Source organism: Mytilus edulis, chromosome 10 (genome assembly GCF_963676685.1).
Source record: "Mytilus edulis chromosome 10, xbMytEdul2.2, whole genome shotgun sequence".
Taxonomy (NCBI): Eukaryota; Metazoa; Mollusca; class Bivalvia; order Mytilida; family Mytilidae; genus Mytilus; species Mytilus edulis.
This window is the reverse complement of record NC_092353.1, coordinates 5,301,465-5,327,238: the sequence shown is the minus strand read 5'-3', so window position 1 is coordinate 5,327,238 and position 25,774 is coordinate 5,301,465. Positions and strand designations below refer to the sequence as shown.

The window sequence follows — 25,774 nt, the reverse complement described above, 5'->3', positions numbered from 1 at the left end:
GTTGTGCTCATACCACCGTGTTCGTCGTTGTACTACTCCGTCAGTTAATAGTATTTGGTTTTAAGTTGGATTAACGATCTTCGCCAGTGATAATTTAGCCATAATCCTCCTCTTGACGTCGACATTTGGGAAAATCATTGCTTTTTTATCCAAAGATTGATCTTCGTCAAATAGTATTTGGGTTTTTTTTGTTACGTCACACTCCGGAAATTACGGATCTGTCCGTCATTAGGTCGAATTTTATTTTGATGTTTGCCAAACGGCAACGGCGACAAAGCCAAACACACTTTTCTATGGTATTCAACCCTCAACAGGTTAAGTTTTCTGTTAAATTGTAGTTTATAACCTTCATTTGTATGTCAGATATACGTATTTAAAGTCTAAGGTCAGTCCTTTTGAATTTAATTGTGATTTCGAACGATTCTCAGGAGTGATATCTCACGTCACACTTATTTTGTATTTTACATGTTAAATTAAGCATACCGATGTTTATATGATGATTCTTTTTATTCCTGCATTTATTATACGCAAGTCTCAGTCAATTTAAGCTTCTTTACTCCGTCAATTTGTCAAAATATTTTTTGTATGGAACGCCATTACAGCCATATATTTCAGCGTACGTTTTTTTCTTAAAACAGTATGTGTATGGAACTCTTTTCGTGTTATAATTTTGTTATTCAGAATGTAATTTTATGACACTTTTTATCATTGTACTATTATTTTGTGAACATAGTCGATTGTGAACATTGTGCTTATTATATTTCATTTTTGTATAATTTTTAGTTTTTTACCCTCTCTGGAGGTCTGCAATAAAAGATAGAAACCCAGGTTTCAGCTTATCTTTGACATTACAGTAAAAAAAAACATCGGTATCGGGAAGAATAAACATGGATTCAGAAAGAACATTGCGTGAGGCAAGGAGACTTACTTCAGGACAATTAGTGTTCGAGGAGAATGTAAGACAGTTTACTTCAAAACTACGAATACAACACAGATATATAGACATGATTTTGGGAGCTATACATGAGCACACCCAGATGACTTAAACATTAGCTTGTACTTACAAGCAGAAACTAATGACACATGTAAAGGAATATGAGGAAATTTTTCGCAAATATGACGACTATTTGGTTTCTCAACGGTGTGATGAAAGTTCTCGTGAAAGAGCTTCACATAGTATCATTGCCAGTTCGATACAACAGCAAGTCTCTTGCAAACCTTTGATATGGATGAACTAAATACAGTTTAAACTGAACAATTAACAGAAATCATTCAACCACCAGACGCATTTAGAGAACCGATAGAAAATCTAAATGTTCAACAGTTCTCATATTTCTCGGCAAAGAGCCAAAGTTGAAGCCGAAAACACCAGAGCAAAATTTGCACAAGAAGAAGTTGAGCTTATGCGTTAACAAACAGTCATACAAGCAGACATGAAACTTCTCAGTGTGAAACGCCATATAGAGAAAGCTGAATATGAACTCAGAGTCTCGAATGAGAATTTGATGACGATTGTGCTATTTCAGAGCCAAATAAAGAAGACATCCCAAGACGTGCTGCAGAATTAATACTAAAACAAACTGATCAAAATGACAATACGCCTCTAACTCAAAGTTTAAATGTTGATGCACCTACGTTTATACCAGCAGTAGTAAATCAAATCCCTACTGCCATGTTTACTCAGACAGACGCCTGTAGGGAGTTTACACAATTCATTGTTAAAAAGGACTTGTTGTTATCAAGGCTCTGTAAATATGATTACACGCCTGGATATTTCTTAGCTTGGAAAGCGAGTTTTACAAATGTAATGCGTGAATTAAACGTTACTCCGACTGAAGAAATAGACCTTTTGGTTAAATGGTTGGGACCCGAAAGTTACAAACAAGCATTCGAGCAGCTAATGCAGGAAACCCATCTCAAGGTGTAGCCAGGATTTTGGCTAGACTTCAAGACAGATTTGGAAGTCCTGAAATTGTTGAAAGTGCTTTGCGTAGGAAACTTAATAACTTTGCCAAAATAGGCAATAAAGACAACAAACGTTTATCTGAGCTTTTTAATATAGTTTCAGAAATAGAAGCAGTTAAAGAGAATGACATGTATAGAAGTATTTTTAGTGTTTTTGACTCATCGGCTGGTGTAAACATTATTATAGCAAAACTTCCATAAAATATCCAAGAAAAATGGACAACAGAGGCCACCAAATATAAGTTTTTGAAAAGAATGGCAAAAATGAAAAATGACCCCAGTTTTTTCTTCGAGGATTTTCGAGAAGTCAAAGTACAACATACTACTAATGCAACAAACAATCGTTATGGAAACACAAGAAATCAGTTATCTTGTGCACGTACTCAAACATCATTGTTAAAACCGTTCAATGATAAAGTTAAAAGTTCAGACTCGGTATGTCCTGTGCATGGAACTAGTCATTTACTGAATGAATGTAGAGGAGTTCGCATGAAACCGATTTCAGAACGAAGAGAGTTCTTAAAAAGCAAAGGAAATTGTTTTCGCTGTTGTGGGCCTAAGCGCCATGTAGGAAGAGACTGCAAAGAGGTCTTTAAATGTTCAGTCTGTCAGTGTCGGGAACACCCTTCTGCTTTACATACCGATAGAAAGTATTAAAAAGAACAAACCCCTAGTATCTCACGAGGGGGAGAATGAAACAAGAAAAGTAAACACAGCATGCACACAAATATGTGGTCAAGCATCCGGCACCAGTAAGTCATGTTCAAAACTTATGCTAGTAAAAGTGTATCCAAAAGGAAAACCCGAACAATCACGCATGACGTATTTTTTAATAGATGACCAAAGTAACAGGTCATTGGCCACTTCCAATTTCTTTTATTTGTTTTCTGATAATAAACCTGAAACTGGATATGTATTGTCGTCTTGTGCAGGAAAATTCCAAACATCTGGATGTTTAGCTAGGGACTACGTGGTAGAAGCTTTAGATGGGTCATGTGCGTTTGACTTACAAACTATCATAGAGTGTATTGACATTCCGACCAATAGACAGGAAATAGCGTCCCCTAATGTGGCTAATTAGTATCCTCATCTTGAAAACATTGCTCCTTACATTTCTGAAATCGGTGAGCATGCACATATTGATCTTTTGATAGGAAGAGATTTGATATCAGTACACCATGTACTCGATCAGCGTCTTGGCAAAGGTAACCTCCCATATGCACAGAAGCTGCCTTTAGGGTGGGCAATAATTGGTGAAGTGTGTCTCGGGAAAACTCATCCGCCTGGCATTCTAGATGGAGTAAATGTGAACAAAACTACTATTTTGAGTTTAGTTTAAACATATTTTATTTATAGTGGATTGGGAAACAAGTTTTGCAACTTATATAAATCCCTTTCCACTTTATGGGTGCGAGTGCTGCCTTGTAGCGCCATTAGCCTACTCTTTTTCGAAATCTACAAGGGTGTCTTTAACGTGCAAGAGATATGGCTCTCTCTTAACACAGGTCATCCATTTATCGTCTCCTTCCGACGGACTATCATCTATTTTGAGTAATGGCCGTGCTACTTTTCTTAAACCTTGTCAAAATGAATTACTAATAGAAACGACATTTTCCATACAACTGACAAAGATGAAAAAATTAGATCATCAATCGAAGACGATACATTCCTCATGATCATGGATTCAGGTTTTGTTAAAGATTCAGATGGTTGTTGGGTTGCTCTATTGCCCTTCCGTGAACATCATCCAATATATGAAAACAACAAACATTTACCTTTAAAGATAGCAAAATCTTTCGATTACAGCTTGAAAATTAATTCTACAAAACGAGAACATGTCATACAATTCATGCAGAAAATCATCGAAAATGGTTATGCTGAAATAGCGCCACCATTGGCTATATTGTCTGAATGTTGTATGTTTGGGATAAATCACCCAGAAAACCCCGCAGTATCAGAGTTGTATTTCATGCATCCGCAGTGAGCAATGGTCATTCATTAAAGAACATTCTGTTGAAGGGTCCAGACCTCACGAACAGCCTGTTAGGGATATTGCTTTGTTTTCGAAAAGAGGCTATAGCAGTAACTGCTGACATCGAACAGATGTTTTATAATTTCAAAGTCAGCGAAGAGCATCGTAATAACCTTCGTTTTATTTGGCATACTGAAAATGACATTGAAAAACAATTGATTGAATATCGTATGACTGTTCACGTATTTGGCAACAGTCCCTCATCGTCACAGTCTTCGCGCTTCACCACAAGTCCTACGGCCAATGCTTGTAAAATTGCCTTCAGGCTTGTGAAATTCGTCTCTAAAAGCAAACAGAATTCACCTAAAAATGTTGTAAAATTGGGCTTCGGGCTTGTGGATTCAAACGTTTATCGTGAAGACTGCCGTCAGTTGCAACTTATGGACTTCAAAAATCTGCTGAGACTGCTGATCAAGATGTGATGGAATTTGTAAATCGCAAGTTTTACGTGGACGATGGTCTATTGTCGTGTCAAAATGTTAAGACAGTTGTTGATTTAGTTAAGAGAACACCAAGCGCATTGTCAAGTGATGGTAATCTTAGGTTACATAAAATAGCCTTAAATAGCAAATATTTGTTAAGCAAGTTTTCCATTGATGATTTGGCTAAAAAGATCTGAAATTTGAAAATGACTGTTTACCTTTGCAAAGAAGCCTAGGTATGGCTTGGGATATTAACACTGACTGTTTTACCTGTCAGGTAGCACATGACATCAAGCCATTTATCAAGCGTGGCGTTTTATCAACGATCAACTCACTGTTCGATCCGATTGGCTTTACAGCACTTGTTTCAGTTCGTGGTAAACCTCTCTTACGTGATATGATGACTTCACTAGGACACACTGAATGGGATGACCCATTATACACCTATTGACTGGGTGTGAGGGTAATAGCAAGTTTGTTGTCCCTGAGATACCAACTATTGCTCGAGGCGAAGCCGAGGGCAATAGTTGGTATGCGAAGGGACAACAAACTTGCTATTACCCGCACACCCAGTCATTAGGTGTTTTATTATACTGAACAACACAACTTTCAAAGAAATCTTCAAACACCTTCTGTCAAATGTAAATTAGAAGATCTATACCATACTATTTGCACATTGTACAAGTACAACCACAGTAGTATTCCAGGACCATTCATGACAATATTTACCAATTTAGTCTCCTGATTCATATGGTATCTTAAATAAAATAGTAAACAGCATTGTATGATTTAATAATGACTGTATTTTCAACAAAATATAACAAGAAACATATCGAATAATAACATTAATTGACTCACTAAAATTACTGACTAACTGAATTTACTCACTTCTCAAAATGAAAATGTATATTGGAATTGTTAATGTTTTGAATTGAAAACCCAGACAATGGGAAACGGAAGTTATTATTGACACCTACTGTTGAACTACATGAAGGAGGAATAATATTTTGAATGTTTGTCTGATTTGACTCATAGCTTGAAATGTCCTGTAGTATTTGATCAAATTCAATATCATTAGAAAGTAAGTCAACGCTATTATCACATATTGATGTTGTTGTATCCTGAGTTTTAACTCTCTTTTCTGATAATTCACCATTTAAACTTGTTGCACTTTGAATAGTTTCACTTAGAATGTTTGACATTTCATGTTTTTTAGTACTGCTCAGACGCTTGCAGTAGGACTTTACTGCTGATTCCGATTTGTGGCCGCTAAGTCCCATAATGTGTCGAGTTTCAATACCCCCTTCGTCCAAGACAGTTATGCATGTACTGCGTATGCAATGATTTGTGTACCTATGAGACAAATCACACTCTTCACTTATTTTAGCCATTAGATTTCCAAGAGTATTTTTTCCTACTGGACTATTGTCATACCATATATCGGCGGATTCTGTAGTTTTGGATGCACGCTTTGGACGCTGCCAAAACTCTGTCCTGTCTGGATGCAGCTTACTAAAATATTTAGTGAAAGATATAACAGGGCAATTAGCACTTCCTGAAAACAAAGGATAGACACTTTTAATACATAATTGAAGTTTACCAGAAAAATTCTTTTTTTGGTGTGTTTATAAGATTTTTTATACATTGTTCCTGCAATTTTTGAAAGAGTTTTGATTTTTTTTAATTACAGTTTTAAGAAATAAACAACTTACAATTTCCCATAATTTCCTCTCTCACAATGCTGATGTTACATTATTAATCACAGTAAAAACCAATGTTTGAGGATGTTAGTTAAGTTGATTGACCTCTGGTCAACTGGTGTAACTCATTGAAAAAGATACATGTATATGTGCTTGTAAATAATGTGTCTCATCAGTGAGTCAAGTGAACAATGGTAAAATTAAGGAATAACAGTACTGTAGTTGTGTCACTGTCAATTGCCAATTTAACGCTCGCAAATGCAGTTTTACTGGCGACGCGTATGTGAACTTCATATGTGCAAGACTCATTATAGAATGTATTCAACGTAAACTTCTTAAACATGGTTTCAGCATCATGTATTTAATCTATTTATCTATTACATTTATAACAACAAATAATTTACCTGGAATTTCATACATCCTGCCGTCTTTATCATCAACATCTGTAAAGTCATCCCCTCTATGATTTTTGGTTTGCCGTACAACTTTAACTCTGACATACCGCAGCCCTTTTGCATCTCTTTGTAACTCGAAATCGTCCCTTTGTACATCTCTTATATTCTCTCTGCCTCTATTACAGAAGTAATACAAATACTCAAAAAACACTCTCTTCTGTAATGCCTCGGGAGTCTTAAGGGAAAATTGTTCATGTTTATATAATTTCTGTAAGTCTTCAGGACAAATAGGCTCTTTGTGATTGACATTGGCCTTCCCTTCTTTTTTCATCGCCACCATCATAGCTTTGAACATATCATTTGCAGCTTTATACTCTTCATTGTTGATTATGTCTTGTTTTCTTGTTTCAGCGAAATGTTTTTGTAAGCCAAATCTTAATGTAATCAAAGATTTTTTAGCATATAATGTACCATCTGTTTTTCTGACCTCAACATAAAATTGTCGGAGTGTTTTGACGACGTCTTCTGTGTTGGCCTGGTCTAAGTCTTGTATAGTTTGATATAAACCGTCTTTTTCTAGCAAATAATCTCCTATTATCCTTTTTGATACTCCTATTACGTTTTTAGTATTTTTCGAATCTCTGTCATTCAATATTTTACTAAGATCATCAGGTTCTAAAGATGCAAATCTGCTTGTTTCTGCCATGTTTTGATCGTCTGATGTCGTCTTCCTGTTTTCGATATTTCAGTGTTTTACATGACTATGGGAAAAACTCAGAGAATCGCGAATGATAAATGACGTCATTTTTGACCAATGAAAAGAAAGTAAGAAAAGTTCGGGAAATCTACTTACGAAACTATTCACCGGGTAAATAGTCTTTGAAACTATTAACTGGCAAATTGTCTTTAGAAGGAAATAGCACAACTATTTCATGTATTTTATATAGGAAAAAAACTCTTCAAGTATAATAATACCTGATATTTACCTACATCCATGGAAACAGTGGATTAATACGTTACCTAATCTTAAACAATGCTGTATTCCGCGTATGTATAGTGAAATCTCCTATACAGAAGCTTCGAACAAATGAGTTCATATCTTTTGTGATGCTTCAAAAGAGGAGGTGCAGTGGCTTATTTGAGATTAATTGTCTCACACCATGTAACGGTAAGTTTTTTATTGGGAAAGGCGAAGGTTGTGCCTTCACATGGGAATACTATTCCTCGATTAGAACTGTGCGCCTCTGTTCTTGCCGCAGAATTGTCTGGTCTTGTCAAAGAGCATTTAGGTATAGATCAAAGTGAAATATACTTTCATTCAGACAGCAAAATAGTGTTAGGTTACTTGACAAATGAGTCAAATAGGTTTCATGTATACGTTGGAAACCGAGTGCGACGAATTCGAGTCTCTTAAGATCCGGCAGATATCGCAACATGAGAAATTAACCCTGCTGAGTTATCGAATAGTATATGGATGAAGGGACCAGCATTTTCTTTAGAACATGTCCCTTGGAAATTTAGGTAAAGGTCCACATCAGTTGGTTGATGCTGATAGTGACAAAGAGATTCGCCCAGATGTGCAAGTAGCTAAAACACAAACTGTAGATCAAAATAATGTACATAGATTAGGAACACATAGATTCTCAAAGTTTGCAGAATGGAGAACTTAAGTCAGAGCAATTTCCTTATTGAAACAAATTGTTAGAAATCTAGCACAACATAACGATAAACCTGAACATTTAGATACATACAAACAACCAGATGCTGTGAAACAATCCAAAAAATTCGTAATTCGTGAGGTTCAAATGGAAAATTATAGAGACGAAATAGACAGTATCATACATGGAACATCGTTACATAACAACAGTTTTCTCTCGCAACTATCGACCATATTTTTTTTTTTAATTTCATCATACTTTATTGATAGTTTGACATTTATTAGTGGATACATCAAATACCGGTACCTTATCCCGGCCTCGTTAACCGTAAGTAACATATAGTCAGTTTGGTTAGTATTTGTTAGTTTTTTTAACTGTAATATATACATTTATAAATCATTGTAAATTATAATATATCCAACTAAAACATTATCAATACAGAATGATCAATAAATCTGAATAGATAAAAAAAATATATAAAGAATAAATAAATAAAAATCACAGAAATTTGGAATTTTGGAAAAAGCAAAAATAAAAAAATTTAAAAAAAATTTAAAAAATTAAAAACCAATTGTTCAGAGAACAATTGAAGGTCTTTCCACTAGTAAAGATCTATTTTGATATTGAAATATGAAAAATCAGTTTAAAATGTTAGTTCCTATGACTTTGTGATGTATTAATATGAATTTAAAGCAAAGGTCAAAATCTAGAACGTCCTATTAGCCTATGACCTTGACCTCAATTTCAAGTTCACAAACCAAGGACCTTAAATCAAAAGACCCTAGGTCTTTAATATGTTTGGTTAACGAGTAATATCACTTTACGCGTAATTCTAAATGTAATATGGGCAAAAACTCCCATTTGTTGTCGTCGCACACTTTCAATCAAAATATACAAGTAAAGACATGTCGCAACTAGCAATTTATGAAAAATTATTTGTCAAAATGTCATACGGTATTTGAAAATAAGTGAAAATAAGCCAAAATCAAAATTTAGAATATGACCTTGACCTTATTTTCATTTTTTTGGACCAAGGGACTTAATTCCAAAAACCCTAGGTCTCTATCACTTATGGTTTACCATTTAGAAATGCATATCACTTAATTTAATGGAAAAGGGGGAATAACTCTCATATGGAGTTTCCGTAAAGCTTCCGTCCAAATGAATATCCTAATCCTGAAGAAGTAACGAGCAATTTGGTAAAATAAATTTGTCGTAATCTTTTACGGTTGCGAAGGAGTAGTGGCCACAAGAAAAACAGTGTTCGGGGAGTTAACTCATACAATGTAAAGTATTTTGTTACGCGGTTGTAAATTTTTAAAGCGTATAAACTATACGATATCATATTCTAAATATCTAAGCGACAACTTATTAAACAACAATACTACGCAAGAAAAAAAATTAGGCGGAAGAAAAAAAAAAAATAATAATAATAATTAAAAACCAATTGTTCAGAGAACAATTGAAGGTCTTTCAACCAATAAGGATCTATTTTGATATGAAAATGATAAAATTCAGTTGAAAATGTCAGTTCCTATAGCTTTATGATGTATAAATATGAATTTAAAGCAAAGGTCAAAATCTAGAACGTCCAATTAACCTATGACCTTGACCTCAATTTCAAGGTCATAGACTAAACATCTCAAATCAAAAGACACTAGTTCCTTAATATGTATTGTTCATGAGTAATATCACTTTACACATAATTCTAAATATAAGAGGTGTGACAACTCCCATTTATTGTCTACGCACCCTTTCAATCAAAATTTATAAGTTACTACATTTCCCAACTATAAATTTTGTAAAAATAATTTGTCAATATTTAATAAGATGAATGAAAATGAGTGAAAATAAGCCAAAATCAAAATTTCGAATATGACTTTGACCTTTGACCTTGACCTAATTTTCATTTTTTTTTACTAAGGACCTCAAATCTAAAGACCCTTGGTCTCTATCACTTATGGTTTACCAGTTAGACATGCATATCACTTAATTCAAATGAAAAAGGGGAATAACTCTCATATGGAGTCTCCGTAAAGCTTCGGTCCAAATGAATATCCTAATCCTTAAGATGTAACGAGCAATTTGGTAAAATAAATTTGTCGTAATCTTTTACGGTTGCGAAGGAGTAGTGGCCACAAGAAAAACAGTGTTTGGGGAGATAACTCTTACAACGTAAAGTATTTTGTTACGCAGTTGTAAATTTTTAAAGCGTATAAACTATACAACATCATATTCTAAATATCTAAGCGACATCTTTTGAAACATCAATACTACGCAAGAAAAAAATTTAGGCGGAAGAAAAAAAAAAAAAAAAATAATAATTAAAAACCAATTGTTCAGAGAACAATTGTAGGTCTTTCCACTAGTAAAGATCTATTTTGATATTGAAATATGAAAAATCAGTTTAAAATGTTAGTTCTTATGGCTTTATGATGTAATTATATGAATTTAAAGCAAAGGTCAAAATCTAGAACTTCGTATTAACATATGACCTTGACCTCAATTTCAAGGTCACAAACCAAGGACCTTAAATCAAAAGACCCTAGGTCTTTAATATGTTTGGTTAATGAGTAATACCACTTTACGTGTAATTGTAAATGTAAGATGGACAAAAACTCCCATTTATTGTATGCGCACCCTTTCAACCAAAATATACAAGTAAGGACATGTCGCAACTAACAATTTATGAAAAATTATTTGTCAATATGTCATACGGTATTTGAAAAGAAGTGAAAATAAGCCAAATAAAATTTAGAATATGACCTTGACCTTTGACCTTGACCTCATTTTCATTTTTTTGGACCAAGGACCTCAAATCTGAAGACCCTAGGTCTCTATAACTTATGGTTTACCAGTTGAAAATGCATATCACTTGAATCAAATAAAAAAGGGGGAATAACTCTCATATGGAGTCTCTGTATAGCTTCGATCCAAATGAATATTCTTATCCTAAAGATGTAACGAGCAATTTGGTAAAATAAATTTGTCGTAATCTTTTACGGTTGCGAAGGAGTAGTGGCCACAAGAAAAACAGTGTTCAGGGAGATAACTCATACAACGTAAAGTATTTTGTTACGCGGTTGTAAACTTTTGAAGCGTATAAACTATACAATATCATATTCCAAACATCTAAGCGACAAGTTAATAAACAACAATACTACGCAAGAAAAAAAATTAGGCGGAAGAAAAAAAAAAATAATAATAATAATTAAAAACCAATTGTTCAGAGAACAATTGTAGGTCTTTCCACTAGTAAAGATCTATTTTGATATTGAAATATGAAAAATCAGTTTAAAATGTTAGTTCTTATGGCTTTATGATGTATTTATATGAATTTAAAGCAAAGGTCAAAATGTAGAACGTCGTTTTAACCTATGACCTTGACCTCAATTTCAAGCTCACAAAGCAAGGACCTTAAATCAGAAGACCCTAGGTCTTTAATATGTTTGGTTAATGAGTAATATCACTTTACACGTAATTCTAAATGTTAGATGGACAAAAACTCCAATTTATGGGCTGCGCACCCTTTAGTCAAAATATACAAGTAATGGACATGTCGCAACTAACAATTTGTGAAAAAATATTTGTCGAAATGTCATACGGTATTTGAAAATAAGTCAAAATCAAAATTTAGAATATGACCTTTGACCTTGACCTACTTTTTATTTTTTTGGACCAAGGACTTCAAATCTAAAGACCCTACGCAAGAAAAAAAATTAGGCGGAAGAAAAAAAAAAATAATAATAATAATTAAAAACCAATTGTTCAGAGAACAATTGAAGGTCTTTCCACAAGTAAAGGTCTATTTTGATATTGAAATATGAAAAATCAGTTTAAAATGTTAGTTCCTATGGCTTTATGATGTATTTATATGAATTTAAAGCAAAGGTCAAAATCTAGAACGTCCTTTTAACCTATGACCTTGACCTAAATTTCAAGGTCACAAATCAAGGACCTTAAATCATAAGACCCTAGGTCTTTAATATGTTTGGTTAATGAGTAATACCACTTTACGCGTAATTCTAAATGTAAGATGGACAAAAACTCCAATTTATTGTATGCGCACCCTTTCAACCAAAATATACAAGTAAGGACATGTCGCAACTAACAATTTAGGAAAAAATATTTGTCAATATGTCATACAGTATTTGAAAATAAGTGAAAATAAGCCAAAATCAAATTTTAGAATATGACCTTGACCTTTGACCTTGACCTTATTTTCATTTTTTTGGACCAAGGATCTCAAATCAAGAGACCCTAGGTCTCTATCACTTATGGTTTACCAGTTAGAAACGCATATCACTTATATCAAATGCATAAGGGGAAATAACTCTCATATGGAGTCTCAAGATAGCTTCGGTCCAAATGAATTGCCTAATCCTGAAGAAGTAACGAGCAATTTGGTAAAATAAATTTGTCGTAATCTTTTACGGTTGCGAAGGAGTAGTGGCCACAAGAAAAACAGTGTTTGGGGAGATAACTCTTACAACGTAAAGTATTTTGTTACGCAGTTGTAAATTTTAAAAGCGTATAAACTATACAACATCATATTCCAAATATCTAAGCGACATCTTTTGAAACATCAATACTACGCAAGTAAAAAATTTAGGCGGAAGAAAAAAAAAAAAAAAATAATAATAATCAGAACAAATACAATAGGTCTTTCCACGGAAAAGTGGAAAGACCTAATTAAAAACCAATTGTTCAGAGAACAATTGTAGGTCTTTCCACTAGTAAAGATCTATTTTGATATTGAAATATGAAAAATCAGTTTAAAATGTTAGTTCTTATGGCTTTATGATGTATTTATATGAATTTAAAGCAAAGGTCAAAATGTAGAACGTCGTTTTAACCTATGACCTTGACCTCAATTTCAAGGTCACAAAGCAAGGACCTTAAATCAGAAGACCCTAGGTCTTTAATATGTTTGGTTAATGAGTAATATCACTTTACACGTAATTCTAAATGTTAGATGGACAAAAACTCCAATTTATGGGCTGCGCACCCTTTAGTCAAAATATACAAGTAATGGACATGTCGCAACTGACAATTTGTGAAAAAATATTTGTCGAAATGTCATACGGTATTTGAAAATAAGTCAAAATCAAAATTTAGAATATGACCTTTGACCTTGACCTACTTTTTATTTTTTTGGACCAAGGACTTCAAATCTAAAGACCCTATGTCTCTATCACTTATGGTTTACCATTTAGAAATCCATATCACTTAATTAAATGGAAAAGGGGGAATAACTCTCATATGGAGTCTCCGTAAAGCTTCGGTCCAAATGAATATCCTAATCCTGAAGATGTAACGAGCAATTTGGTAAAATAAATTTGTCGTAATCTTTAACGGTTGCCAAGGAGTAGTGGCCACAAGAAAAACAGTATTTGGGGAGATAACTCTTACAACGTAAAGTATTTTGTTACGCGGTTGTAAATTTTAAAGCGTATAAACTATACGATATGATATTCCAAATATCTAAGCGACATCTTTTGAAACATCAATACTACGCAAGAAAAAAATTAGGCGGAAGAAAAAAAAAATAATTGAAAACCAATTGTTCAAAGAACAATTGAAGGTCTTTCCACTAGTAAAGATCTATTTTATTATCAAAATATTAAAAATCAATCTAAAATGTCTTTATAATGTATAAATATGAATTTAAAGCAAAGGTCAAAATCTAGAACGTCCTATTAACCTTTGACCTTGACCTCAATTTCAAGGTCACCAACCAAGGAACTCAAATAAAAAGACCCTAGGTTTGTAATATGTATGGTTAATGAGTTATATCACTTTAGGCATGATTTTAAATATAAGATGGGTGAAAACTCTCATTTATTATTTACGCACCCTTCCAACCAAAATTTATAAGTTACAACATGTCGCAACTCACAATTTAGTAAAAATAATTTGTCAATATCTTTCACGGTTGTTGAAAATAAGAGAAAATAAGCCAAAATCAAAATTTAGAATATGACCTTGACCTTTGACCTTGACCTTATTTTCATTTTTTTGGACCAAGGAACTTAAATCGAAAGACCCTAGGCCTATATCACTGATGGTTTACCAGTTAGAAACGCATATCACTTATATCAAATGCATAAGGGGAAATAACTCTCATATGGAGTCTCCGTATAACTTCAGTCCAAATGAATATCCTAATCCTGAAGAAGTAACGAGCAATTTGGTAAAATAAATTTGTCGTAATCTTTTATAGTTGTGAAGGAGTAGTGGCCACAAGAAAAACAGTGTTTGGGGAGATAACTCTTACAACGTAAAGTATTTTGTTACGCAGTTGTAAATTTTTAAAGCGTATGAACTATACGACATCATATTCCAAATATCTAGGTGACATCTTTTGAAACATCAATACTACGCAAGAAAAAAATTTAGGCGGAAGAAAAAAAAAAAAAAAAAAATAATAATCAGAACAAATTCAATAGGTCTTTCCACGGAAAGGTGGAAAGACCTAATAATCAGAACAAAACCTATAGGTCTTTCCACGGAAAGGTGGAAAGACCTAATAATAATAATAATTAAAAACCAATTGTTCAGAGAACAATTGAAGGTCTTTCCACTAGTAAAGATCTATTTTGATATTGAAATATGAAAAATCAGTTTAAAATGTTAGTTCCTATGGCTTTGTGATGTATTAATATGAATTTAAAGCAAAGGTCAAAATATAGAACGTCCTATTAACCTATGACCTTGACCTCAATTTCAAGGTCACAAACCAAAGACCTTTAATCAAAAGACCCTAGGCCTTTAATATGTTTGGTTAATGAGTAATACCACTTTACGCGTAATTGTAAATGTAAGATGGACAAAAACTCCCATTTATTGTATGCGCACCCTTTCAACCAAAATATACAAGTAAGGACATGTCGCAACTAACAATTTATGAAAAATTATTTGTCGATATGTCATACGGTAGTTGAAAATTAGTGAAAATAAGCCAAAATCAAAATTTAAAATATGACCTTGACCTTTGACCTTGACCTTATTTTCATTTTTTTGCACCAAGGACCTCAAATCCGAAAACCCTAGGCCTCTATCACTTATGGTTTACCAGTTAGAAATGCAAATCACTTATACCAAATACATAAGGGGGAATAACTCTCATATGGAGTCTCCATATAGCTTCGGTATAAACAGCCAACCTAATCCTGAAGATGTAACGAGCAATTTGGTAAAATAAATTTGTCATAATGTTTTATGGTTGCGAAGGAGTAGTGGCCACAAGAAAAACAGTGTTTGGGGAGACAACTCTTACAACGTAAAGTATTTTGTTACGCGGTTGTAAATTTTTAAAGCGTATAAACTATACGATATCATATTCCAAATATCTAAGCGACATCTTTTGAAACATCAATACTACGCAAGAAAAAAATTAGGCGGAAGAAAAAAAAAAATAATTAAAAACCAATTGTTCAGAGAACAATTGAAGGTCTTTCCACTAGTAAAGATCTATTTTGATATGGAAATATGAAAAATCAGTTTAAAATGTTAGTTCCTATGGCTTTATGATGTATTAATATCAATTTAAAGCAAAGGTCAAAATCTAGAACGTCCTATTAACCAATGACCTTGACCTCAATTTCAAGGTCACAAACCAAGGATCTTAAATCAAAAGACCTAATGTCTTTAATATGTTTGGTTAAAGAGTAATATCACTTTACGCGTAAACCTAAATACAAGATGTGCAAAAACTCCCATTTATTATTTGCGCACCCTTTCAACCAAAATATACAAGTAAGGACATGTCGCAAATAACAATTTATGAAAAATTATTTGTCGATATTTCATACGGTATTTGAAAATCAGTGAAAATAAGCAAAAATCAAAATTTAGAACATGACCTTGACCTTTGACCTTGACCTCATTTTCATTTTTTTGGACCAAGGACCTCAAATCTGAAGACCCTAGGTCTCTATCACTTATGGTTTACCAGTTAGAAATGCATATTACTTATATCATTTACATAAGGGGAAATAACTCTCATATGGAGTCTCTGGAAAGCTTTGGTCCAAATGAATTGCCTAATCCTGAAGATGTAACGAGCAATTTGGTAAAATCAATTTGTCTTAATCTTTTACGGTTGCGAAGGAGTAGTGGCCACAAGAAAAATAGTGTTTGGGGAGATAACTCTTACAACGCAAAGTATTTGGTTACGCAGTTGTCAGTTTTAAAAGCGCATACACTTTACGATATCATATTCCAAATATCTAAGCGACATCTTTTGAAACATCAATACTATGCAAGAAAAAAATTAGGCGGAAGAAAAAAAAAAAAAATAATAATAATAATTAAAAACCAATTGTTCAAAGAACAATTGAAGGTCTTTCCACAAGTAAAGATCTATTTTATTATCAAAATATTAAAAATCAATCAAAAATGTCAGTTCCTACGACTTTATAATGTATAAATATGAATTTAAAGCAAAGGTCAAAATCTAGAACGTCCTATTAACCTTTGACCTTGACCTCAATTTCAAAGTCACCAACCAAGGACCTCAAATAAATAGACCCTAGGTCTGTAATATGTATGGTTATGAGTTATATCACTTTAGGCATGATTTTAAATATAAGATGGGCGAAAACTCTCATTTATTGTTTACGCACCCTTCCAACCAAAATTTATAAGTTACAACATGTCGCAACTAACAATTTAGTAAAAATAATTTGTCGATATCTTTTAAGGTTTTTGAAAATAAGGGAAAATTAGCCAAAATCAAAATTTAGAATATGACCTTGACCTTTGACCTTGACCTCATTTTCTTTTTTTTGGACCAAGGACCTCAAATCTGAAGACCCTAGGTCTCTATCACTTATGGTTTACCAGTTGAAAATGCATATCACTTGAATCAAATAAAAAAAGGGGGAATAACTCTCATATGGAGTCTCCGTATAGCTTCGGTCCAAATGAATATTCTTATCCTAAAGATGTAACGAGCAATTTGGTAAAATAAATTTGTCGTAATCTTTTACAGTTGCGAAGGAGTAGTGGCCACAAGAAAAACAGTGTTCGGGGAGATAACTCATACAACGTAAAGTATTTTGTTACGCGGTTGTAAATTTTTGAAGCGTATAAACTATACGATATCATATTCCAAACTTCTAAGCGACAAGTTATTAAACAACAATACTACGCAAGAAAAAAAATTAGGCGGAAGAAAAAAAAAAATAATAATAATTAAAAACCAATTGTTCAGAGAACAATTGAAGGTCTTTCCACTAGTAAAGATCTATTTTGATATTGAAATATGAAAAATCAGTTTAAAATGTTAGTTCCTATGGCTTTGTGATGTATTAATATGAATTTAAAGCAAAGGTCAAAATCTAGAACGTCCTATTAGCCTATGACCTTGATCTCTATTTCAAGGTCACAAACCAAGGACCTTAAATCAAAAGACCCAAGGTCTTTAATATGTTTGGTTAATGAGTTATATCACTTTACGCGTAATTCTAAATGTAAGATGGGCAAGAACTCCCATTTATTGTCGTCGCACCTTTTCAATCAAAATATACAAGTAAGGACATGTCGCAACTAGCAATTTATGAAAAATTATTTGTCGAAATGTCAAACGGTATTTGAAAATAAGTGAAAATAAGCCAAAATCAAAATTTAGAATATGACCTTGACCTTTGACCTTGACCTCATTTTCATTTTTTTGGACCAAGGAACTTAATTCCAAAAATCCTAGGTCTCTATCACTTATGGTTTACCATTTAGAAATGCATATCACTTAATTTAATGGAAAAGGGGGAATAACTCTCATATGGAGTTTCCGTAAAGCTTCAGTCCAAATGAATATCCTAATCCTGAAGAAGTAACGAGCAATTTGGTAAAATAAATTTGTCGTAATCTTTTACGGTTGCGAAGGAGTAGTGGCCACAAGAAAAACAGTGTTTGGAAAGATAACTCTTACAACGTAAAGTATTTTGTTACGCAGTTGTAAATTTTTAAAGCGTATAAACTATACGACATCATATTCCAAATATCTAAGCGACATCTTTTGAAACATCAATACTACGCAAGAAAACAATTTAGGCGGAAGAAAAAAAAAAAAAAAAATAATAATAATCAGAACAAATTCAATAGGTCTTTCCACGGAAAGGTGGAAAGACCTAATAATAAATATAAATCAATTGCTTTAAAAAAGCAATTGTAGGGGGTCTTTCCCCCTGTAAAATTAATTGAATTGGGGGGTGTTTGTTTGTTTGTTTGTTTGTTTGTTTCTGTATGGGGTCTATATTATTGTTACCGGAGAAGTTTCATGTTTAGTTTGGAAAGTTTTTCTTTTATTTTAGGTACAGCGCGCGCGCCACATCACGTGACACGGGTTTATAATAACGAAAAGATAGTCTTTTTATTTCTTTTTAGGTGGGGACGTTAAACAGACAACATCTATAGAGATGGAATGTACACAATGTAATTTCTTTTGTCATTGTAGGAAATTGACATTTTGATGACAGTTCACAAGTAGTGCATGTTTTGGATTTAATTGATCCGGTGTAACTTTAAAACACATTTATTGATTATTTTCTGATAATGTACATTTTTCAGCACCTGTTTGTAACACAGATTAGTATTTCAAACTCGGAGCGGACATTTTATTGTAGGTTTTTACTGAGATTTACGGACCTAGCAAGCTATTTTTACGGCATTGCCATTTCTTTTCTCTAGGAAAAGCTTTGAGAGATATCTGCACCAAGTTTTTTTATAAACGTTTAGTACATGTATGCCCTGCTGACTGCAAATTTTGAGGTCGATTGTACTTGTAGTTTCAGAGAACATGTGGATTTTTTTTCAGAAGTGACGTAAGAACAATATTAAATTTCAATTTTTCTTGAATAATTGAGAGTTTGTTCCTTCAATAAACTGTCATGATTAAACAGTCATACAGATTGATTGATTGATTGATTGATTGATTGATTAATTGATTAGTTGGTTTGTTGGTTGGTTGGTTGGTTGGTTGGTTAAACACGTTGGATAGGGTCAATTGAAACACGGAAAAAGAAACAAAGAAGATCTTGGACCCTATATTAAACACATGAGACGGAAACATGATTGATTGATCATGATCATGATTGATTGATTAGTTGATTGATTGATTAATTGATTAGTTGGTTGGTTGGTTGGTTGGTTGGTTAAACACGTTGGATAGGGTCAATAGAAACACGGAAAAAGAAACAAAGAAGATCTTGGACCCTATATTAAACACATGAGACGGAAACATGATTGATTGATCATGATCATGATTGATTGATTGGTTGATTGATTGATTAATTGATTAGTTGGTTGGTTGGTTGGTTGGTTAAACACGTTGGATAGGGTCAATTGAAACACGGAAAAAGAAACAAAGAAGATCTTGGACCCTATATTAAACACATGAGACGGAAACATGATTGATTGATCATGATTGATTGATTGATTGATTGATTGATTGATTGATTGATTGATTGATTGATTGATTGATTGATTGATTGATTGATTGATTGATTAGTTGGTTGGTTGGTTGGTTGGTTGGTTGGTTAAACACATTGGATAGGGTCAATTGAAACACGGAAAAAGACACAAAGAAGATCTTGGACCCTATATTAAACACATGAGACGGAAACATGATTGATTGATTATGATCATGATTGATTGATTGATTGATTGATTGATTGATTGACTGATTGATTAGTTGGTTGGTTGGTTGGTTGGTTGGTTGGTTGGTTGGTTGGTTGGTTAAACACATTGGATAGGGTCAATTGAAACACGGAAAAAGACACAAAGAAGATCTTGGACCCTATATTAAACACATGAGACGGAAACATGATTGGTTGATCATGATCATGATTGATTGATTGATTGATGGGTTGATTGGTTGGTTGGTTGGTTGAACCCTATAAGAAACACATGAGACGGAAACATGATTGATCATGATCATTATTGGTTGATTGATCATGATCATGATTGATTGATTGATTGATTGATTGATTGATTGATTGATTAGTTGGTTGGTTGGTTGGTTGAAATTCAAACACACATAAAACTGTTTAAATAGTGCCAAAACCACATAATTTGATGACCTTGACCTTTGACCTTGTAACCTTCGTCAAGGTCATTGCTCCACAAGGTCATTGCAAAAGACCCTGTGGGTCAAGGACCTTTTGTTTCAGAGTTTTGCCTAAAAATGGCCTTTTAAAAACCATCGATGGGAGTTATGTCCCTTACTTGATGGTAAAATCGATATAGTCATAATGTAAAAAAAGTTGCCCCTTGAAGTACCAAGCATTTTTCACTGCTTAATTTTTTTGTATCTATAACCGTTCAAGAGTTATAGGGAAATCAAAGACATATGAAAATCTAAAATATGACCTTGACCTTTGACCTTGACCTAATTTTCTAAGTTAGGAATCAGGGGACTCAAATAAAAACATTCCAGGGTTATACGGTTAACGGTTTATGAGTTAAAAAAACATACCGACAAATTTATTCCGAAAAGATAGATAACTCCTATAAAATTTCTTCGAATCGCTTCGATCCAAATACGCCAAAAATTACTGAGGATGTAACGAACAATTTTGTAAAATAAATTTGTCATAATCTTTAACGGTTGCGAAGGAGATGCCATAACAAGGAAAACAGTGTTTGGGGAGATAACTCCTACAAAGAAAAGTATTCGTTTACGCAGGGTAAATTTCAAAAGCGCATAAACTGTTCGATATCATATACAAAATATCTAAGCGACATATTGCGAAACAAATGTTTATCGCAGGAACAAAATTAGGCGGAAGAAAAAAAAAAATAATCAGAAGAAAAACAATAGGTCTTTCCACAGAAAAGTGGAAAGACCTAATCAGAACAAAACCTATAGGTCTTTCCACGGAAAGGTGGAAAGACCTAATAATCAGAACAAATTCAATAGGTCTTTCCACGGAAAGGTGGAAAGACCTAATAATAATCAGAACAAACCCTATAGGTCTTTCCACGGAAAGGTGGAAAGACCTAATAATAATAATCAGAACAAATACAATAGGTCTTTCACCTGAAAGGTTGAAAGACCTAATAATAATAATAATAATTAAAAACCAATTGTTCAAAGAACCATTGATGGTCTTTCCACCAGTTAAGACCTTTTTTATCTTAAAATATTAAAATTTGGTTTAAAATGTCAATTTTAGCGCCAAATGACAGCTTATTGAACGCTTATTCAAAAAATATATGGTTTCTATAAAAAAAAATATATCGAAAAGGGAGATAATCTTTTACTTCCGGTTTAAAAAGTTTACTTCCGGTATTGTTTGATAGTTTACTTGACACTGATTCCAAAAATATATGGTTCTATATACTTTTACTTTGATTTAGTACAAAAAAAAGCTACTTCCGGTTTACAAAAGGTCACTTCCGGTTGTGTTTTTTAAGGTCACATTGCTTACAACTTAATGCAAAAAGTCCCATGGCTTTATCATGTGTACATATGAGGTAAAAGCAAAGGTCAAAATCTAGAACGTTTAATTAGCATATGACCTTGAGCTTAATTTCAAGGTTATAAACCAAGGACCTCAAATCAAAAGACTCTAGTCCTCTACTTTATATTGTTAATGAGTTATATTACCATACGTATGATATTAGATATAAAAATGGGGAAAACTCTCGTCAAATGTCTACGTACCCTTTCGACTAAAATTTATGTGTTACGACATGTCGTAACTAACAATTGTGTGAAAATATTTTGTCGATATCTTGTATGATTACTGAAAATAAGAGATAACAAGCCAAAATCAAAATTTTAATCATGACCTTGACCTTTGACCTTGACCTCATTTTAATTTTTTTGGACCAAGGACCTCAAATCAAAAGACCCTAGGCCTCTACCACTTATGGTTTTCCAGTTAAAAATGCATATCACTTATATCAAATATAAAAGGGGAAATAACTCTCATATGGAGTCTCCGGATAGCTTCGGTCAAAATGAATCAAATCATCCTGAGGATATAACGAGCAATTTGGTAAAATAAATTTGTCGGTTTCTTATACGGTTGCGAAGATTAAGCGATAACAAGAAAAACAGTGTTCGGGGAGATAACTCTTACATGGATAAGATTTTGGTTACGAGCTGTCAGTTTCAAAAGCGTATTAATTGTTCGATATCATACACCATATATCTAAGCGACATCTTGCGAAACAAAAAAACTGCGAAGGAAAGAAAATTAGGCGGAAGAAAAAAAATAATAATTAAAATGTCAATTGTTCTTGAACAATTGAGAGGTCTTTCCTTTTGTAATGTAAAATACATGTTCCAATAGACGTAGAATGTATTGAAAAGCTTTTAAACACACTGAATATCTTTTAAATAAGGTAAAAAAAACATAATTCGCTATATGGGACATGACCTTGACCTTTCACCTTTTGACCTTTGTCAAGGTCATTAGTCCCCAATGTCATTGCTGAAGACCCCATGGGTCTAGGACCTTTGGTTATACAGTAAAAGCTGATTTTGCCTTTTCAGAAATCTAAAACAAGGGTTATGCCCCTTATAGAAAGGTCAAATCTCTTCGGTCAAATGTCAAAAAGTTGCGCCTCATCCACCTCAACGCGTTTTTCACTATTTACTATTTCTGTAAGTACAATCGTTTTTCAGATATCGACTTAAAAGTTTTAAGGTCAAAGGTCAAGGTCAACCTTAAAAAGCTTTAAAACACACTGAAAATCTTTAAAACACATTGAAAATCTCTTAAATAAGGTTAAAATCACTAAATTCGCTATCTGGTACATGACCTTGACCTTTGACCTTTTGACCTTTGTCAAGGTCATTGGTCCCAAATGTCATTGCTGAAGACCCAAGGGTCTAGGACCTTTGGTTATATAGTAAAAGCTGATTTTGTCTTTTCAGAAACCTAAAACAGGGGTTATGCCCCTTACAAAAAGGTCAAATCTCTTCGGTCAAAATGTAACAAAGTTGCCCCGTAATAACCCAAACATTTTCCACTATTTAAAACTTCTGTAAGTATAATGGTTTCTGAGTTGTTCTGATAACTAGGTGTTAGGTCAAAGGTCAAGGTCAACATACACATTTGACCTTAAGGTATTTTTCAAAGTCACATGAATTGATGATGAATGGTGAAAATCCTAGGTCTCTACGACTTACTGTTTCTGAGTTTTGGTTGTCCACCGACACCGGTTATTTTTCATAGGGGCATAACCCTACCAATGAGTCGTTGAATCTTTTCGATCCAAATGTAACGAAGAACCGGGGTCTGGTCCTGAACAAATTTCACCCTTCGTTTATTTTCTACCTATTACGGTTACGGTGTTGGAACGATAACAAGGTTTTTTGGTTTCGGAGGAATTACTCCGAACCGACAAAATATTTCGACTAACAGGGTGAGTTCCAGATAGGTATTCATGACACCGATACAAAGTGTGAACATAAAAGCGACACGTCTTACGGTTTAGGCTGCTAACTTCGTCAAAGTTTGGCGGAAAAAGAATAATAATAAACAGAAGAAATACAGTAAGGTCTTTCCCTTTTGTAAAAGGAAAGACCTTAATAATCAGAAGAAAACCAATAGGTCTTTCCACGGAAAAGTGGAAAGACCTAATTAAAAACCAATTGTTCAGAGAACCATTGATGGTCTTTCCACCACTAACAACCTATTTTGATGTTAAAATATTAAAAATTCAGTTGAAATGTCAGTTCCTATGACTTTATGATGTCTAAATATGAATTTGGAGCAAAGGTCAAAATCTAGAACGTCCAATTAACCTATGACCTTGACCTCAATTTTAAGGTCATAGACTAAGGATCTCAAATCTAAAGACACTAGTTCCTTAATATGTATGGTTCATGAGTAATATTACTTTACGCATAATTCTAAACATAAGAGGGGCGAAAACTCCCATTTATTGTCTTCGCACCCTTTCAACCAAAATTTATAAGTGACGACATGTCGCAACTAATAATTTAGTAAAAATAATTTGTCGATACGTTATACGGTTTTTGAAAATAAGTGAAAATAAGCCAAAATCAAAATTTATAATATGACCTTGACCTTTGACCTTGACCTTATTTTCATTTTTTTGGACCAAGGATCTCAAATCAAAAGACCCTAGGTCTCTATCACTTATGGTTTACCAGTTAGAAATGCATATTCTTATATCAAACATAAAAAGGGGGATAACTCTCATATGGAATCTCTATACGGCTTCGGTCAAAATAAAACAGCACATCCTGAGGATATAACGAGCAATTTGGAAAAATAAATTTGTCGGTTTCTTATACGGTTGCGAAGCCTTAGAGATAACAAGGAAAACAGTGTTCGGGGAGATAACTCTTATTTGGGAAAGTATTCGGTTAAGCAGAGTTGGTTTCAAAAGCGTATAAACTGTTCGATTTCATATTCCAAAAATCTAAGCGACATCTTGCGAAACAAAAAACAGCGAAGGAAAAAAATTAGGCGGAAGAAAAAAAAAAAAAAAAAATAATAATTAAAAACCAATTGTTCAAAGAACAATTGAAGGTCTTTCAACTAATAAAGATCTATTTTGATATAAAAATATTAAAATTCAGTTGAAAATGTCAGTTCCTATGGCTTTATGATGTATAAATATGAATTTAAAGCAAAGGTCAAAATCTAGAACGTCCAATTAACCTTTGACCTTGACCTGAATTTCAAGGTCATAGACTAAACATCTCGAATCAAAAGACACTAGTTCCTTAATATGTATGGTTCATGAGTAATATCACTTTACGCATAATTCTAAATATAAGAGGGGCGAAACTTCCCATCTATTGTCTACGCACCCTTGCAACCAAAATTTATAAGTTACGACATGTCGCAACTAACAATTGAGTAAAAATAATTTGTCGATATCTTATAAGGTTAATGAAAATAAGTGAAAATAAGCCAAAATCAAAATTTAGAATTTGACCTTGACCTTTGACCTTGACCTAATTTTCATTTTTTTGGACCAAGGATCTTAAATCAAAAGACCCTAGGTCTCTATCACTTATGGTTCACCAGTTAGAAATGCATATCCCTTATATCATATGCAAAAGGGGGGATACCTCTCATATGGAGTCTCCGGATAGCTTCGGTCAAAATAAAACAGAACATCCTGAGGATATAATGAGCAATTTGGAAAAATAAATTTGTCGGTTTCTTATACGGTTGCGAAGCCTTAGAGATAACAAAAAAAACAGTGTTCGGGGAGATAACTCTTATTTGGGAAAGTGTTTGGTTAAGCAGAGTTGGTTTCAAAAGCGTATAAACTGTTCGATATGATATACCATATATCTAAGCGACATCTTGCGAAACAAAAAAACAGCGAAGGTAAAAAAAGTTGGCGGAAGAAAAAAAAAAATAATAATAATAATAATAATAATTAAAAACCAATTGTTCAAAGAACAATTGAAGGTCTTTCAACTAATAAAGATCTATTTTGATATGAAAATATTAAAATTCAGTTGAAAATGTCAGTTCCTATGGCTTAATGATGTATAAATATGAATTTCAAGCAAAGGTCAAAATCTAGAACGTCCAATTAACCTATGACCTTGACTTCAATTTCAAGGTCATAAACCAAGGATCCCAAATCAAAAGAC

At 33.3% G+C, this 25,774-nt stretch overlaps 1 protein-coding gene across 1 annotated transcript in view; it reads right to left on the bottom strand.

Moving 5' to 3' along the window:
- LOC139492286 (coadhesin-like) overlaps positions 1-25,774 on the bottom strand; it is a 41,682-nt gene that overhangs the window by 2,750 nt on the left and 13,158 nt on the right. The gene's annotated exons all lie outside the window — the stretch shown is intronic.